Source organism: Cebus imitator, unplaced genomic scaffold (genome assembly GCF_001604975.1).
Source record: "Cebus imitator isolate Cc_AM_T3 unplaced genomic scaffold, Cebus_imitator-1.0 Scaffold259, whole genome shotgun sequence".
NCBI lineage: Eukaryota > Metazoa > Chordata > Mammalia > Primates > Cebidae > Cebus > Cebus imitator.
Window position 1 is genome coordinate 383,733 of NW_016107574.1, and position 13,220 is coordinate 396,952.

A 13,220-nucleotide genomic window follows, 5' to 3' on the forward strand; every position below is an offset into this window, starting at 1 on the left:
AGAGAGGACAGGACCCTGCCTCCTTGGTTGCCCAGCTCTGGCCTGCTGGGAACCATTATGTTTTTGTTGAGGCAAGAAAGCTAGACTCCACCCTCCCACCCCACCCCCATTCAGATGCACACACACAACATCCTTCAGTAAGGGGAGGAGGGAGTGGCCAAGGAAGGGAGAATATTTTCCGTGTTCTCTCTGTCGGAGGTGGGGGGCAGCGGAGAAAGGCAAGTTTTTCCGTGCGTGCTAGTTGTCCTAGGATTGATTTTAACGGTCGCTAGAGCACTAGCTTGCACCCTGCTAGCTGCACTTTTCAGATGAGCCGCAAGCAGTTTAAGGGTAAAGCCCAGGAGGGTAGGAAATTTCAGCAGGAGAGAGATTAGACTTTAAGAAACGTTGTCTTATTTAAGGAACCACTAAACCAAAATGCCTTATGAAGTTACCTAAGCTGGAATTCCAAGGATGGAACAGACTGCCTCTCTGTGCAGCCGGGTGCAGGCTTAGGTCTGGATGGGGGCTAAGGGCTAAATTAAGGGGCCTGAGAATTACCTTCGTTCCCAGCTGATGTCTGCAATCTGCATCAGTGATACAGTTATCGATTCATGTAATTAATCTCAAAATCTGTACTTGCCAAAGTATTTCACAAAAGTCCCATTTGACTTCAGTTCCTTTGTCTCCCAGTCTTTGCTCTAATGGTATAACCTCCCTTTCCAGTCTTAGTTCTGAGCAGCATTTCTGGTCTCCCTTTCGGGACAATCTAAAGAAACAGAAGACAGAGAATTTCCTCACTCTGTTGAGTCATTCGTTTTCCATCTTCTACTAAAGTCTCTGCTCTGAGGCTCTTGGCAGGGGTTGCAGACATCGCCAATAGGCTCAGTTGGAAACGTGGCTACACTCATTTTTGCACAGCAACTAGGAACCCCACACCTCAAGAATGAATGCTAAGAGACAAAAATCAAAGCCTGTGCCAATCTGGGGTTTGCTGTGTTGCTGTTTGCAGAACTTGGGGACTGCGTCTTTGGAGACCGTCACTCACCATCTCCACCCCAGCTTCCAACACACTGCTGTCCTTCCTATCTAATTTCAGAACCCAAAAGGGAAATAAAAACAAAGTTTACAGTAATTACCTTTCTTAAAATGTCTGCTGCTAGCCTGTGTATGACACCTCTTGTCACATTTTCTAAATGCTCCTCAAACAGCCAGCTGGTTTCTTAATTCCCTGATTTGGAGTCTTTGCTCCTAAAATGGGAACAGGTCTTTTCAGGAGCCAGGAAACCTGAGGCCAGTACACAACGAATATCAATAATAACAAGTGCTGCCCTTTATGAAGTACCATGAAGTATACACCATGTGTACGGTGATATACGCGGCCCCTTTATACACAGAGTTCTTCCTGTCATATGTCCTTATCACCACAGGTTCTGCCTCCTCAGTTTGTCACACAGGGTCAGTATCTCTGAGCTTTGAAAAGCTACGTGGACACCATTAATTTTTGCTAGAAGATTTCATGCTGTGCCAGCTGAGTGAGACATTGCTGAGCAGAGAAACATCCACAAAGACAATAATTCTCAACCAGGCCTATACATCAGTATTTCCTAGGAAGTGAAAATACACTTAGCAATGCCCCACCAGGGAAATTATATCTTACTAAGTCCAAGGTGGGATGCGGAATGTGTATTTTGACAAAACTCCTTGAGAGCTGCAGGTGTGCACACCCTGCTGAAGACTCACCACTCAAAGCAATAAATCTCAGTGGGGGACAGGTATGATGAGCAAGTGCCCTTGTGGGAACAGGAGGCAGTGTCCAAATTACCTGGGGACTTTTATGAAGCCAACTTGAGCTAGAAAGAATGGGCCCCAGATTGAGAATCACTGCCCTGAGCCAGTGAGACTGCTATGACAGTGTCGTAGCCCTCCAGGGAGCTGGGCCAGAGCAAACAGTCAAGAGCCACTGTACATATGGAGTTTGAGTTTGATGGCCTGAGAAGGAGTCATTTCTGGGGACACAAATGGGGTCCTTTATTATTTAAATTATTTATGAAAATAAATACTAATTAGCACTGACCACATGCCAGGCGCAATGCCAAGCAGTTTATGCGCTATACATTATATAATTCCCAAAACCATCCTGTAATGTAGATATTATCTGCCTTTGCAGATGGGGGAAACTAGGCAAGAGACTAACTGCCCAGCTAATAAGCGGCAAGGACAGAGCTGAACTCCATTTTTCCTGGTGGTAAGCCCAATGAGCTTTGTAAGTGCCTTACCGTGAAATCTCCAGCCTTGATCACACTACCAAAAGCTGCAAAATGTTCATCAGAAATGAGAGCATTGACAAGCTGGCAAATCCTCCTAGCCCTGTCCTTTCAGTCCGTTGATGACTACTAGATTGGGACAGTCTAGGGCAAGATGTATTCCTTCTTTCCGTATCTAATGCCCACTCTTGGAGGCAACATCACATAGACTCTAGAAGACTGACCATTCCCCAACAGCCAAGCTGATGGAGAGCAAGAACTACACCAACATGCAACTTCCCCTCATGGGTGTCCTGCGTATTTTATCATAGCTTAGATGGACTTTTCTTGCTCTAGTTTATCTATTCATTTGTACAATGATCTAGCAGGGAGAAATGGCTGTCCTTTTCATCTTTGTATTCCCAAAGGACCTCTAAAACAGGCTTTTTAAAAATCATATTTCTAGAACCTACTCCTTGGGGATTCTGATTCAGTTGGATGAAGGTGGGGCCTGGGCATTTGCATTTTTAACAAGTGCATCAGTAACTCAATAAATACCAAAATATAAGAAACATGAACATGGATACTTGATAAATGTTTGTGTGATGAATGAATGAGTGAATGAATGAACTCTACTTACAATGAAGCTACCAAAGAGGCAAGAGGCGCCCAGAAGTTGGCAAAGTTGCTGACTACGATGGCTAGCAGTTTATTCCAAAATCAGGATTTAGTAATAATTGAGGTAGCTTAAATAGTTTAAGCACATAAGTATAGGATTCTCTCATTCTCTTTTTTCCTAAAAGGAATATGTAAGTGGAAGAAGATATATTTATAACTATCAGCTAGGTAATTTACCAATAAAAGAAAGCTTCTTAAGATAAACCATCTGTCCTCAAATTATATCTGAAATTAAAGTGTCAGGCAATATCAAATTTGTCTTGGCTTCTATATCTTTGATGGTGACTTTGTCTAACAGAAGTGAGGAAGCTGGCTGGGAGAGAATATTAATTGCTTACTTTTTAAGAAAAAAAGATTTGACTGTCTAAGAAAAAGAAAACATGACTCATTTAGCCTGGACTCCTAGGCTGTGACAAAATCCTCACAAATGGAAGCAATTTGGTCATACACACACACATAAACACAGGCCACCCCCCCCACACACACACACACACAGACACAGCCTGTACCTAAACACACACTTGCTAGTCTGAACATGATGAACAGCTGGAGAGCACAATGTTCCCACTACAACCCGTGCACACAGCTGGAACCAAATGCTGCAGGAAGCTACAAACATCTGTCAATTCACTGTATTGCTGACAAGGAGGAAGAGGGGAGTCAAGAGGGAAAAAATCTATTGCTTCCTCTGAGCTATTATTTAATTCCTCTACCTCTTTGTACCTGTGCTGGAGCCCTTGGGAACCCCATGGTTATTGAAGCATCGACTCCGGGAGTATTATAAGGAGCTGCCTTATTCACCACCTGCCATGTTCATCATTGACTGCTGGATCAGTCTTGCTCTACTCACAAAAATAAGCAATGAGTCCTGCCATCGCCTTTCTCTCTTTCTAAAGTGCTAGCCCATCCTACCCCAGCCTGGAAAATTAAGCCAGGTGTTTTCTATCTCTGCAAGGGCCTCTGATCAATACGAAAAAGACACCAGTTGGTACCAGGATCAATTCCACCTTGAGGATGCCAAGAAAGATTGGCTCCCAGCTGGCTCTTCGCTGGTGTGCTACCCTGCAGGGCGTGTTTGTGTTTCCATTACAGTGTGACTTTTGAGAGCTTGTGGGCACACACAAAATTTAGCATCACCTGCCACCATCTTCCAGGTCAGTCCTCACAAAGCAGTGACCTTTCCCACCACATCGGGTGAATTATCTTGTCTGCTTTGTCCAGAAGCATGAGGAAAAGCAAACCTTGAAGCAGTTATGGTGAGAAATCCCTGCTTGTTCACAGGTATAATAGGTGAGCTAGAGCCACTGGGTATAAAGGAGATATTTGTCACCAACATTAATAACTCTTAAGCTAATATTCCATTAATCTAATTAGATAAGGTAGATCACCTTTCATATTTACTCAAAGAAACCATGGAGACAGCACGCCTGAAACATATACGTGCATGCACGCACACACGCGCGAGCACACAAACGTATTTAAGAGATGGTCTGGCTCTCACTGCTCCCTGGAAGTGATCTGTTTTCCCCATTCTTCCTAGTTGATAACACCAAGCACAAACTCTTCCTTGGTAAAAGGAGCACTGCCTGATAGTTTCTGGGAGGCTTTCAAGTAAAGTCATTTAGAATTTAGAATAAAAGAAGCCTGGGTTCTGGTCCTGCTTCTGCCATTTCATAACTATATTTACTTAACTTCTCCAGACCTCAGTTTCCTCATAGGGATAATAGTTTCACACACCTCATGCATATCCTCAAAGATTAAATGTGTAAATACATGGAAAATACGTAACACAATGTTGGGTTTAATAGGCCCTCAGATCACTTGAGCCAGGGAGTTTGAGGCTGCATTGAGCTATGATCGCACCACTGCACTACAACCTGGGTGATGGAGTGAGTTCCTATCTCAAAAAAGAAAAAAAATAGGTGTTCACTATACATGAGGTATATTAGTTTATTTGGCAACACTTGCTCGTCCATTAATCTGAATCTCCTTCAGACAGATGCAAACAGATCCTATGATCTGCCCATCTTAAAGGTGGATTGTTAATAAATTAGCATGAGAAATTGATTAAAACAAAATAAAATGAAAGTGGGAGATAATGACTTTAATAAGTTTTAAACAAGTGTTTATTCCATTCGTGTGTGAGAGCAAGGGAGAGGTGGAAGTAGATGAACTGTTCAGACATAGTATGTAAGGAAGAAATACATCCAATTACTTACATTATTTGCTATCAAAGAAGAGGCACAAACACCAGTGAAGTTCAGAGAACCAAGAAAATTGGACTTAATACGGCAAGCCTCCCAACAGGGTCACTAAGTACTAAGATTTGTTACAGATGAACACTGAGAATTGCCTTGTTGGGAGGCAACTGAAAAGCAGGATTCATGTTTGTCTGTTGATTTGGAGTCAGATGTAGACCTAGACTGGGAGGTAGAGAAAGCAGCTAGAGGCTGAGCACAGTGGCTCACACCTGTAATCTCAGCACTTTGGGGGACCAAAACAGGTGGATCGCTTGAGGTCAGGAGTTCGAGACCAGCCTGGCCAACGTGGTGAAACCCTATCTCTACTAAAAATACAAAACTTAGCCAGGCAAGGTGGCACAGGCCTGTAATTCCAGCTATTCAAGAGGCTGAGGCAGGAGGATCACTTCAATCTGGGAGGGGAAGGTTGCAGTGAGCCAATATTACACCATTGCACTCCAGCCTGGGCAACAGAGCAAGACTCTGTCTCAAAAAAAAAAAAAAAAAATAGAAAGGAAAGGAAAGGGGAAAGGAAAGGAAAAGAGAGGAGGAGCTAGAGAAAGAGAAGGGAGTTGAAATCTCAAAGCTGATGGAAGCTTAAATAGGATAAAGAGGCGAATGGTTTTTAGGGTGATTTCTTTTGCAATTTAATTCAACCCAAATTGCCTAAAATAGAACAGAAAATGAATTGATCACATAAATGAAAATTTACTTTAAGCTAAGGCAGAGCTGGCTTTGGGCAGGGTTGATGCAGTGACTCAATACTGTCACTAAGCTGTGTACCTATGCAACAATCTTGCATGTTCTTCACATGTACCCCAAAACCTAAAATGCAATAAAAACATAAAATGAAAAAAAATTGATTAATTAATTAAAAAATACTGTCACTAAGAAGCTGATAACTTTGTGGAGAAAGGAAAGAGGATTAAGCAAATACAGAGTAATAAATATTAGGAACCCTGTAATCGCCCCCCCACACACACACCAAAAAAAACACACATAGGAAAGAAGCTGCCTTGGCTTCTCCCAGCACTCCAAATTCCAAACATTGTTGCTAAGAAGTTGAGATGAACCTCTTGCTTCTTGCTCTTGGATTCCATGAGATTTCAGAGCCCACACTACTACTTCCACTTTTACTTCAGCCTCTTTGAGTTGTTTTCTCTTTTGTGCAACAAGAACACTTTACCAGAATGAATGCTAGAGTTTTAACTTCATAAAAATAATTACCATCTTCAATAAACCAGATTCCATGCTAGGCATTGATCATATAATCATCAAGCCATAACTTCCAATAACTTCTATACAGTGCGAAGTCTTTGAGAGGAATCTTTTCTGTTAGGGTTACAGATATTCAAAAAATTTAAATAACAGGTTTTTTTTTTAAGCACCAAATATTTTCAGTTGATGATGGCACTGTTAAGTTCATGCTTCTTCTTTTCCCAGGATGGAGTCTTGCTATGTGGCCCAGGCTGGCCTCAGACTCCTGGGGTCAAGCAATCCTCCCAGGGAGCTGGGTCTACAGGCCTACACCACTGTGCTTGGCTTAAACTCAGACTTTGAAGCACCCCTTTGTCCAATCATGTAGAAATGAAAGATAAACAAAAGACATTTTAAAAGATAGACCCATTTCCAATGCCAAGCAAGACGGAGTAAGTCTATTACTGCTAAACAGCAAAACTAAAACCTCTGGAAAATTCAAAAAGCAGCTATATGAAAGGTAGACAGTATCAGGCAGAGTGGGAAGGTAAAACAAAAATTGAGGAAGAAAGCCTCATGAGAGAGTTTCCTGTTGATTTATTTTCCTCTTTTGTCTCTCACATTTGATCCACGGTAGGCCTCAATTGTGAAACTGAGCAGCCCAGCCAGTATGAGCACCCTCTTTCAACAGAGAATGGTGGAGAGGTCCACTGTGAGCTCGGAAATGTGGAGAAACTCTCTAAACAACATTTTTTATTTGCCTTGTCTTTACTCTCCTGGCCCTGCCACTCGAGTGGCCCTAAATAGGGAAATGTGCAGTAGCTGTGTAGGCAGCTAAAACTTTGAGGAAGAAAAAAAAATGTCTTCTCTGACAGAAGGAACACGCAAAGGAAGACGCTGTGCTCTGAAGGGCAGAGCCGGGGAAAGAGGTCAGGACTCTTACTGTCTTTTTCTTGCTCTTTTACCTTACCACTCTGCTCAGGGCCTGACTCAGTCATGCAAAACTGGGTGACAGGATCATGGGTAACTAAAACTCTAAAAGAAACCTATCTTTCTGTCCAGAGGAATGGGACAATGGGTCCCTGGGAGACCAAGAGTACCTAGGGGAACCCAAAGAGAAAAGAGCTGGAGAAGGGAATCCTCTGCCTCGTGTCTGATCAGGTGTAAGTCCCAGGCCCACCTGTGAGCTGCTCATGTGTGAGACCAATGGCAGGTAGGATAGCCAAGATTCATACCCCCAATGTCTAAACACTGGCTACAGAAGGAGAGATGAGACCTGTGATTTAAAACCAACTACTAGGTTGATTTCCTATGAACATAAACCAAACAGATTTTTATAAGACCAAGAGTAATATTCATAATGTTCAAGACAGAATCCAAAATTACTCAACATACAAGCAGCCAGTTAAGTTGGGAAGGGCGAAATGATGAACAGATGTTTAACCTGAGATATTAGAATTAATTATCTGACAGAGTTTAAAGCAACTATTATAATGAGGCTGCAAGAGGTAAAGATAAGTATTCATGAAATAAAAGATAGAAGTTCTCAGCAGAAAAATAGACATGCCAAAGAAGAAATGAATGCAAATTTTAAACTAAAAAATTCATTTAAAAACTTAAATCTCACTGGGAGGGCTCTGTATAGGTCTCCTAGGGATGCTGTAACAAATTACCACAAACAGAGTGGCTTAAAATAATAGACACATATTCTCCCACAGACTTGGAGGCTAGAAGGCTGAAATCAAGGTATCAGTGGGGTCACATGCCCTTCGAAAGTTCTAAGGCAGAATTCTTCCTTCCTTCTTCCAGCTCCTTGTGGCTTCTTGCATTCCTTGGCTTGGGGCAGCATCAGTCTGACTTCTGTCTCCATCTTCGCATGGACTTCTTCCCTCTATGCTTTTCCTATCCGAATCTCCCTCTTCTTTCCTTATAAAGACAAAAAGTCACTGGATGTAGAGTTCACCCTAAATCCAGGATGATTACATCTGCAAAGATCCTGTTTCCAAATAAGGTCACGTGAGTTTGGGGAGAACTATTCAACCCATCACAGGCTCAATAGGAAAAACAGAGATGACAGAGGAAAAATTCAGTGAACCTGAAGATAAATCAATGGAAACACTCAAGGAAGCTGCTCAGTCTGAAGGGAAATAATACAAAGGAAGCTTGAGACCTCAGGAATGAGGTAGTAACAACAGAAATGGGAAATACTTGGCATACTAGTTAGCTAGGGCTGCCATAACAAAGCATAACACACTGGGTGGCTTAAGCAATAGAAAAGTTTTGTCTCATCATTCTGGAGGCTACAAGTCCAAGATCAAGGTGTCAGCAGAGATGCATCCCCCAGATCTCTGCCTTTGTCTTCACATGGTGTTCTCCCTGTGCTTGTATTTTTGTGCCCAAATTTTTCCTATTTCATATTGGACAGAAGCCTCCCTAGAGGCCTCATTTTAACTTGATTACCTCTATAAAGACCTTATCCCCAAATAAGCACACATTCTGAGGTACTGGGCGTTAGGATTCCAACATATCTATGTTTGCAGGACACAATTTAACCAACACTTGGGTATCTATAACAAGGGTAAATATATGTTTTCCTTATGAGTTCTTTAAAATATGATTGACTTTAAGATCAAAATTACTACATCTGGTAGGGCTTTCAAATACACACATACATGACAATTATAACACGGAGAGTGTAAAGCAATTTATATAGTTAAGAGTCTCCTACATTTTAGTTTTTCCAGCTTTATTGAGGTATACTTGACAAAAATTGTAAATAAAGTGCAAAATGTGATTTTGATATGTATATACGTTGCGAAATGAGAATGACAATCAAGCCAATCAACATATCTATCAACTCACATAGTTACAATTCTTTTGTGTAGTGAGAACACTTAAGATCAATTATCTTAACAAATGTCAAGTATACAGTATTAGCTATAGTCATCATACTGTACATTAGATACCCAGAAATTTTCATTCTGAATAACTGAATCTTTGTACCTTTGACCAACATCTCCCCATTTCCCCTACTTTCTGGTTCCTGGCAACCACAGTTCTTTCTTTATACTTTTTTTTTTAATTGACATAGTAACTGTAGTCATATATGGGTACATAGTGATGTTTCCATACATATGACGTATACAAATCAGATCAGGGTAATTAGCATATCCATCATCTCAAACATTTATCATTTGCGTTGAGAACATTCAATATCTTCCTTCTATCTGAAACTATATACTATTGTTAACTACAGTCATCGTACAATGGTACAGAATATAGAACACTGGAACTTATTCCTCCTATCTAGTTACAATTTTGTATCCTTTAACAAATCTCTATCCTTTTCTTTCCCCTATCCTTCCCAACCTCTAGTATCTTCTGGACTGCATTTTACTTCCATGAGATCAACATTTTTTTTAGCTGCCACATACGAGTGAGAACACACTGTGTTCACTTTCCTTTCCTGGCTTATTTCACTTAACATAATGTCCTCCAGCTCCACGCCTGTTGCTGCAAATGACAGTGTTCATTCTTTTTTATAGCTGAATAGTATTCCATTGTGTAAATGTACCACATTTTCTTTCTCCAGGCATCTGTTGTTAGACATCTAGGTTGATTCTGTATCTTGGCTATTGTGAACAGTGCTACAATAAACATGGAGTGCAGACATCTCTTCAATATACTGATTTCCTTTCCTTTGGATAAATACCCGGTAGTGGGATTGCTGAATCATGTGGTAGCTTTATTTGCAGTTTTCTGAGGAAACTTCATACTGTTCTCCATAATGGCTGTACGAGTTTACATTCCCACCAAGAGGGTACAAGACTTCCCATCTCTCTGCAACCTCACCAGCATTTCTTATTTTTTGTCTTTTTAATAACAGCCATCCTAACAGGGGTAAGATGATACTTCATTGCGATTTTGATTTGCATTTCCCTCATGATTAGTGATGTTGAGCATTTTTTAATATTTTTCTGTTAGCCATATATACACTTTCTTTTCAGGAATGACTGTTGAGATTATTTGCCCATTTTCTCATTAAATAAACAGTAAGATTCTTTATTATTATCATTTTGCTATCGAGATGTTTGAGCTTCTTGTATATTCTGATTATTAATTCCAAGTCAGAAGAATAGTTTACTATTTTCTCTCATTCCATAGGCTGCCTTTTCACTCTGTTGATTGTTTCCTTTGCTGTGCAGAGCTTTATAGTTTGATATAATCCCCATTTGTTTATTTTTGATTTTGTTGCTTGTGCTTTTGAAGTCTTATTCATAATGTATTTTCTAACACCCATGCCCTGAAGCATTTCCCCTGTTTTCTCCCAGTACTTTTATAGTTTCAGCTCTTACATTTGGGTCTGTGATCCATTTTGAGTTGATTTTTACATAGTGTAATTGCTGAGGGATATAAATGTTCAATTTTCCCAGCATCATTCATTGAATTGACTGTCTTTTCTTCAACATCAAAAATCAGTTGGCTGTAGGTATATGAATTAATTTCTGGGTCCTCTATTTTGTGCATTGGTCTTTGTCTGTTCTTATGCCAGTTCAACGCTATTTTGGTTACTACAACTTTGTAGTATATTTTGAAGTCTGGTAGTGTGATGCCTCCAACTTTTCTTTTTTCCTCAGGATTGCTTTGGCTATTCCGGGTCTTTTGTGGTTCTATACAAATTTTAGGAATTTTTTTCTCACTTCTGTGAAGAATGTCATTGCTATTTTTATAGGAATTGTATTGAATCTGTGGATTGCTTTGGGTAGTATGTTCATTTTAATAATATTAATTCTTCTGACCTATGGGCATGGGGTGTCTTTCATTTGTTTGTATCTTCTATGTTTTTCATCTGTGCTTTGTAGCTTCCATTTTGAAGATCTTTCCCCTCCTTTATTAAATTTATTTGGTAGTTACTGTAAATGTGATTGCATTCTTGATTTCATTTTCAGCTAGTTCATTATGTACAGAAACGCAACCAATTTTTGTATATTGATTTTGTATCTGCAACGTAACTCAATTTGTTTATTAGTCTTAAGAGCTTTTTGGTAGAGTCTTTATGTTTTTCTCTATATAAGATTATGTTGACTGCAAACAAGAACTATTGAGCTTTCTCCTTTCCAATTTGGATGCCCTTTATTTCCATCTCTTGCCTAGTTTGCTCTGACTAGGACTTTCAGTGCTATGTTAAATAAGAGTGGTGAGAGGCCGGGCACGGTGATTCATACCCGTAATCCCAGCACTTTGAGAGGCCAAGGCAAGTGGATCACGAGGTCAGGAGTTCAAGAGCAGACTGGCCAACATGGTGAAACCCCATCTCTACTAAAAAATACAAAAATTAGCTAATTAGCTGATTAGCTGGGCATGGTGGCTTGTGCCTGTAATCCCAGCTACTTGGGAGGCTGAGGTAGGAGAACTGCTTGAACCAGGACCCAGGAGGTGGAGTTTGCAGTGAGCTGAGACGGCACCGCTGTACTCCAGCCTGGGCTACAGAGTGAGACTCCATCTCAAAAAAAAAAAAAAAAAAAAATAGAGTGGTGAGAATGGGCGTTCTTGTCTTGTTCCAGTTGTTAAAGGAGAAGCTTTCAGCTTTTCCTGTTCAGTATAATGTTTGTCTTATTGGCCCTTTATTATGCTGAAGTACTTTTTTATATCAAATTTATTGAAAGTTTTTAATCATGAAGAGAAGTTGAATTTTATCAAATGCTTTTTCTGCACCTATTGAGATAATCATATATGGCTTTTGTCCTTTATTCTACTGAGGCAATATATGACATTTATTGATCTGTACATTTTGGAAAATCTGTGTATTCCTGGATACTTCCCAGGAATGCACAGATAATTAATCATGATATATCATCATCGCTTAATCATGAGGTATCATCTTTTTGATGTGTTGTTGCATTTGGTTTGCTAGTATTTTGAGGATCTTTGCATTCATGTTCATCAGAGAAATTGACCCATAGTTTGTTTGTTTGTTTGTTTATTTGTTTTATTTAGAGATGGAGTCTCACTCTGTCACCCAGGCTGCAGTGTAGGAGTGAGATCTCTGCTCACTGCAACTTCCACCTCTTGGGTTAAAGCAATCCTCCTGCTTCAGCCTCCCAAGTAGCTGGGATTACAGGCATGCACCACCACAGTGGGCTAATTTTTGTATTTAATGGAGATGGGGTTTCACCATGTTGGCCAGACTGGTCTTGAACTCCTGACCTCAAGTGATCTACCCATCTCAGCCTCCCAAAGCGTTGGGATTACAGGTGTGAGCCACCATGCCCAGCCTAGCTTTCTCTATTTGTTATGTTCTTGTCCAGTTTTGGTATCAGGGTCATGCAGGCTTAGGAAGAATTCCCTCTGTTTCAATTTTTTTGGAAGAGTTGTAGAAAATGTGGTATTAATTGTTCTTTAAAGATTTGTTAGAATTCAGCAGTAAATCCATGCAGTCCTGTACTTTTTTGCAGGGGACACTTCGTATTAGTGAGTCGATATCATTACTTGTTATTGGTATGTTCAAGTTTTCTACTTCTTGATTCAGCCTTGGTAAGCTGTGCATGTCCAGGAATTTATCCATTTCTTCTAGGCTTTTGAATTTATTGTTATATGGTTGTTCATAGTAACCTTTAATGATCTTTGTATTTCTGTGCTGTCCATTGTGACATCTCCTTTTTCTAGCTTTTTGGACCTTCTCTCTGTTTTTCTTAGTCTAGGTAATGGTTTATTTCACTAATTTTTTGTATTGTTTTTCTAGACCCAATTGTATTTACTTCTTCTGCTCAAATCATTTTTACTCTTTTCTTCTTCTAATTTTGGAGTTGTTCTTTCTTTTCTAGTTTTTGAGATTCATCACTAGGTTATTTGAAATTATTCTCGTTTTTTTTTTTTTTTT